Source organism: Corvus brachyrhynchos, unplaced genomic scaffold (genome assembly GCF_000691975.1).
Source record: "Corvus brachyrhynchos isolate BGI_N302 unplaced genomic scaffold, ASM69197v1 scaffold705, whole genome shotgun sequence".
Taxonomy (NCBI): Eukaryota; Metazoa; Chordata; class Aves; order Passeriformes; family Corvidae; genus Corvus; species Corvus brachyrhynchos.
The window spans coordinates 1,378,889-1,384,870 of NW_008238346.1; the positions used below are offsets into that span (position 1 = coordinate 1,378,889).

Consider the following 5,982-nt stretch of genomic DNA (forward strand, 5'->3'; position numbering starts at 1 on the left):
GGCCATTATGTAATGCTGACAGGCACTCAACTCCTCAACTTCTCTTTACTACCTATTCTGCTGAGGAAGAATTCTGCTGTAGGCAGCCCTTTACCTTCCTCAGCTTATGTAAAAATGTGTTGTTTCTCTTGGTTTATTATATTTAAAATCTTGACTTTTTTTAGTTGGCATAATTCATCATCACTATAATCCACGCTGTTTATATATATATATATATATATATAGCACAAAGCAGGCTCAGGTCTAGCCAAACAAATATTGATATTTAAAAAGGAGCTTCCTTAATATATCAAAACTATTTCAATACATCTCAACCAAAGATTGCACTTTTATAATAGGGACTATGTTTTTCATCTCTGTGAAATCTGTATTCATCTCAAATAGTCTTTAATGGCAATCTGCAACCTACTTTCTTTGAAGAAAAAAATGAAAGAATTAAACATTTTCCCCATTAGATCAGACAAAGTTTCACATTGGCTTTAACACTAAATTAGTGTTAGGCTGGTTATATTCAGGGTTTTTTTCTATTCTCTAAGGATTAAGGCTGTGATTTGTTGAATTATACTTGAACTGGACCAGATGTACTATTTATTGAGCTTATATAATCTTGTTAATTTAAGTTTTGGTTTGTAAACAGTTGAAATTTGTTAGTACTTGTTTAATTATGTAGGAACTGTCACCAGTATTAACTGATCTGTGTAACTGATTGCAAAGTGTTTCAATTTGTGTTTCTTAAGAAGAAAGATTTTAATAAAGAGAATTATAAAGCATATACATTGGTGGGCAATTGTCCCAGAAACAACATGCTTCTAGCTTCCCAGGGGATCTATTAAAAATCAAAATGAATAAAAGATAGTTTAAGGAGTAAGAATGAAGCAGGGGGACAAAAGGTTTGTTTTTTAAATACAGTTTGTACAAGTTTTGGTTCATGGTTCTTGCTAGGGAGCTCCCGCTATACAGATTGTGAGTGATTGCCATCAGCTGGTGCTGAAGTGAGCACATCTCAGCAGTTCACTCTGTAATTATTATTAATTGTTATTACCCACTCCTGTCCCTCTAGATATGTCCTCACTTCCCGTTTTCTTTTTATTTTCAAATGAACTGGGAAAGCTGTCTGATCCCAATGGCTTTTTGCTGTCTCCATCTAAGTTGTCTTCTCAGCCTTCTGAAATCGCCACATAAAATCTTCCCCAGCCAGGCACTTTCTCCACATCATCTCAACCTAAGTCCCGTAAGTTTGCCCAATTGCTGTGTTTCCCTTGTGCCCTCCCTCTGCCTTTCCTGATTTTTTTTCTTTTCAGCAGTGTCTTCCCCAGTGCCACCCCAGCTATACCAGGACCTTTCCCACTCTGGCCTTCTCCCTGGCTCACCACCACTGCCACCAAGCGGAGCTCCTGGGAGGAAATACTCAGCCTCGGCCAGGGTGACGTAGAAACATTCTTGTACTAAATATTTAAAGAATGCAATGAGGACAAAAGCTGAGGGGGGAATTTACCACCAGATTTGATGAATTCATTCCGTGGAAAACATCGGGAGGAAAATTGAGACAAGGCAATGTCTGGTCCATGTGCAAGGCAGGGCATGGGGCACTATCAAAGCATGAGCTACACCTCCCACCCCCCTCTCTGGGAGGGAAATGGGTCCTGTCTGCCCCACTGAATGGCTGGGAAAATGGGCAGAAAGGCTGGCAGTCAGCTTTCTGATTCTGCAGCTCGTTAAATCAGTGTCTTTTAAGTAACTGTTTTGCAGGTGAGGCACACCTGTCATGTATTTTAAGCACAAATAGTTTCAGTTCTGTCCTGGATGTATTGAAACCTTTGTTCGTGTGATACCATCTCATTGGAGCTATGAATCTCTCGCTCTAGAAATCAGGCAAATGACATCATATATCCATAACAGAAAAACAAAACAAAATTTAAAAAATCCAAACTGTGGTGTTCAAACACAATGTTTCAAGTCCAGGTTTTGTCACGCTTAATATTCTTGGTGGAAAAGGGAACTCAGGTCTGGAAAATTCACAGGTGAACAAAACACCAGCTTGGCCTTTGACACAAGGCTGTGACTGACCTCACTTGGACAGCCAGGCTGTAAAACTCTGCCCCACAGAGCCAACCAGGTCAAGGCTGTCCCGAAACAGGAGCCCTCTGTGGGAAGCTGACCAGGAGGGAGGACAGGGGTGTGCAGGGAGCTGGGGATGGTGCTGCCTGCTTTGGGACAGGCTGCTGTGGAGCTTGGCTGGGGGATGCTGCCCTGGCACATCAGCTGGGCTGACAGGCACTGTGTGGAGCAGCCTCCCCCCTCCTGCTTTTTCAGTGCCCTGGGACTCTGCCGTGTTTGTGCAGGTGGCAGCGAGGGCAGCCGCAGAGAACAGGTTTGCCTTGGCTTATTTTCCTACATCCGACTCCACCAGTCTCCACTTACCTGTGTCAATAGGTCAAGCTCTCCTCATGTGCTTCGCTCACCTGATGCAATGCTGCAACATGAGGTCATGGGAGCATGCGGTATGTATTTGTGGAGGGAAAGTTCCCCGGGTTGGGGACAAGAGAGGGACTCAACAAGAGACAGGGATTCTCCCTAAAACATCTTAGTGGAACTGGGTAATGTAGCAGTGAAACACAAAAGAAATACCCACAAAAGCTTTCAATGCCCTGAACTTGTGTCAGGGGAAGTTCAGGCTGGATATTAGGAAAAGGTTCTTCATCCAGAGGGTGGTTGGGCTCCGGAACAGGCTTCCCAGGGAAGTGGTCACAGCACCAAGAGTTCAAGAAGCATTTAGACAGCACATGGTGTGAATTTTGTGGTTGTCCAGCAGCTGGACTCGATGATCCTTGTGGATCCCTTCCAACTCAGAACACTCTGTGATTCTATGATTCTCATTGCAGGGCCTGAGCCAGTCTTACTGACCTGGTGGTCAGGAATCCTTCCCAGCTCTCCCACTATGTCCCACCTCCCCTTTCATTGCCCTCAGCAGAGTTATGGTGCATTATAGCCTGGCAGTCTGGCCCCAATCTTTATGGAACAGGCTTGTACTAACCTGACATATTCATGGCACCATGGGAACCTGACTTCCCAGATGCAGAAGTGAAAGAAGCAGAGGTAGTTTCCATTTATTCTTTCCTACCTGTCCCCTTTTACTGCCAACATGAGGGTCAGTAGGGCCCTGGTGGGTGTCACGGGGGCATGGGATCAGGCAAGGGAGAAGTGGGGCCACCAGAATCCATCTTCCACACTGTGAAGATGGTTTTCTTAGGGCTGATCTGCACACAGTTGCATCAGCCTTCTGCAGGGTGAGATTTCTAATCAGATACCCAAAGCCAGCAGCTCTCTCAGTTCACATCAGGCCTGTTCTGGTTAAAGGGCTGCCTGTCAGGAGCAGCACTCAGCTACCTGAACTAGCTTCCTTTAAAGTGAAATAGGAGCATACATCAATTTTTAATTAACTGGATCATCTGAATGAGTGGGCACCTCCAAAAGCTTTTTGTGAATGAGAAAGCTGCATAGGGCATGCTGAATTCAGCCTATTAAATGTTTAAATAATTGCAAGGCAGACTCTTGGACACTATTCCTCAAGGGAACACAGTAGTACCAGCAGCACAGCCCTGGGTCAGGAGGCAGCTTTCTCAGCCTAATTTCTTCCCTGTGCCTTAGAAACAAAGGCTCTTGTTTAAAAGCTGTCCTCCCCTTGTTCGTGAGCCTTGTTTGAGGACACGCATATTAGTTCCACCTTCCTTAAACACTGTCTTGGTGTCTATAGAGAACACAGGAAGCCTGTTTTGTTTGTGGGTTTCTTCTCTGGCTGGGCTGCTTTTGCACTGCAGCTGGTTTATCTTTGGCAGATAGCAATGTGTTCTTGGCAGCAAACTTTCACCTTGAGCTCAGGGGGTGTAGCCACACTGTGTTTTGCACACCTGTGGTGGAGAACTAGGAAAATTTTGCCTGTTTGTGTCACTGCTGAGGTGTAAAAACCAGTTTCACAGCAGTACTATTAGAGCATTGAAGAGGTCCTGGCTCCCAAGGCGTGGGCACATTGGAGGGTGGGGGTGTGTGTGCATGTGTGTGCATGAGCAAGGCTCAAGCTGCCTCGCATGGACTTTAGCATTGAGCAGCTGGCAATCGGACGTACTTCACCATTACAATCACAAGTAAAGTTGTTTTGGTGTGCCCAAGTTGAGTTTCTAACCTCCTTATCTACCCTGTTCACTGTTACTTCCCACAACACTGTCTGTAGGTGGAAGCTGTGGTGATGAGTTTGCCGAGACATGGCTGCTCCAAGACATTCATAGGGACTGGTGCTGGTGCTCCCCAAGATGCCCTTGCCACCATATGCAGGGTCTCTGGAAAAAAGGTAGACCTCAAACAGGTATGCTCAATAGCAGAGCGAGAAGAAAGAACACTGAGACCAACAGCAAGAGCAGCCCAGGTCTGTCCTGATGCTAATGGGGATCAGCACCACTCCAGCTGAGCAATTCCAGTGCCTGATTCCAATTGGGAAAGATTAACTCAGGCAGGCAGGATATGCTAGATATTAGTCTTCCAAGATATCAGCAAGGCATCCAGGATGCTGTAAATGATCCCAGAAAGCTTCTCTGTCATTTTCACTCACAAATTAGCCTGGGGGTGGGGTGGGGGACCCCTGAGGGAGGGGGACAAGGGGTATTTTAGTGAGACAGGGCAGGGATTTGCCATCGGATATTCCCCTCCCGTGCCAGGCACAGAAGGCAGCCCAGCTGCCACAGGGGCACAGAGACCTGGCAGTGCCTTGTGTGACTGATGCCAGGCTGTGTAAGAAATAGACCCAAGACGTCTGAAATAAATGGGTACGACTGTGTTCATGGGTATTTCCCACCAGCAGGCTGATGTCCCTGTGACTGCATGTTCACAGGCTGTGAGTTACATGCTCCTCTGCTTTTCTCTTCCTGCAGAGGCAGGTGCTGATTCATGAGCTGCTCCTGTAGTTCAGCTATCAGCACATCTCTTCCCAAACTCCTCCCATGGGGTCTGATCTCAAAACCAGCAGTTGGAGTCTGGTTGAATTGAAAACTACTTGAGCACTTAGGTAAGTTAGAAACCTGTTTGAAACAGCAGCAGATGCAAGCAGTGTGAGGAAGCACTGCGCTCTGCCAGCCTGGTGAAAGGAGAAAAAAAACTGAAGAAACCCCTCAGAAATACTGTTGGGGTATGTTCCTTCCAGGAGCTGCTCCATCTCTCTGCACTTGGGGCATGTTCACACCATAGTGAGGAATGGCATGAGATCGCTTTCATTAATCACTTCTTGTCAGCCAGGCAATGTGGGAAGCAAATTCTGTTTGCTGAAAGCACCATGCAGGTGGTCTCAGTGAGTGGATGTTGGCTCAGCAGGAGCAGCGAGGTGTGAGCAGGGAGTTGGGGTGGGTCAGCTGGTACCCAAACTAGAGCCACTGTGGTGTCTTGATTGCTTGTGATTGTGTGAATGAGCCTGAAGATGCAGACAGGATAAAGCAGAGTGAAGCTTATGAGGGTTTTGAAGCTCTCATTTTCTCTTATTTGGTCCTGGAGGCTTTCGGCAAAGACCACCCACTGAAACAAAGAAGAATCACTTTCCTGAAATGCAAGGGACCAAGCCATGCATTCAACCTCTTTCAGTGCCCTTCTGTGATCTTGTGGAACCTTTGAATCCCTCTTTACCTACAAAAGGTTTGCTACAGTGCAAAATGAGTTCCCAGAGCAGAAAGATACTCCTTTTCCAAGGGGATATGGGTTGTTGAGGCTTCAGGTAATGCTTCAAGGTGAGTTGTCATACATGTCTAAAATAACCTTTTCCCATCACTTTCCTCATGTCAGCACTTCCAGAGCTCCAGTGCATTGTGGCTGCTGTTGATTTATGAATGGCTGCAGAGTTCAAAGGCATATTGGCAACCCCAAGTCCCAAAAAGCCAGGAGTCAGCCCAAGCCCTGCCCCATTTCCCAAGACAAAGTTGTTTGCCAACTATTTATTTTCCTGAC

At 46.1% G+C, this 5,982-nt stretch overlaps 1 protein-coding gene across 1 annotated transcript in view; it reads left to right on the forward strand.

Moving 5' to 3' along the window:
• Positions 1 to 772, forward strand: part of RBM20 (RNA binding motif protein 20) — a 33,274-nt gene extending 32,502 nt beyond the window's left edge. The window contains exon 15 of the mRNA XM_017735175.1: positions 1 to 772. This exon is cut by the window's left edge and continues 3,315 nt beyond it. The gene's annotated coding sequence lies outside the window, so the exon portion shown is untranslated.
• The last annotated feature ends 5,210 nt before the right edge of the window (positions 773 to 5,982 follow it).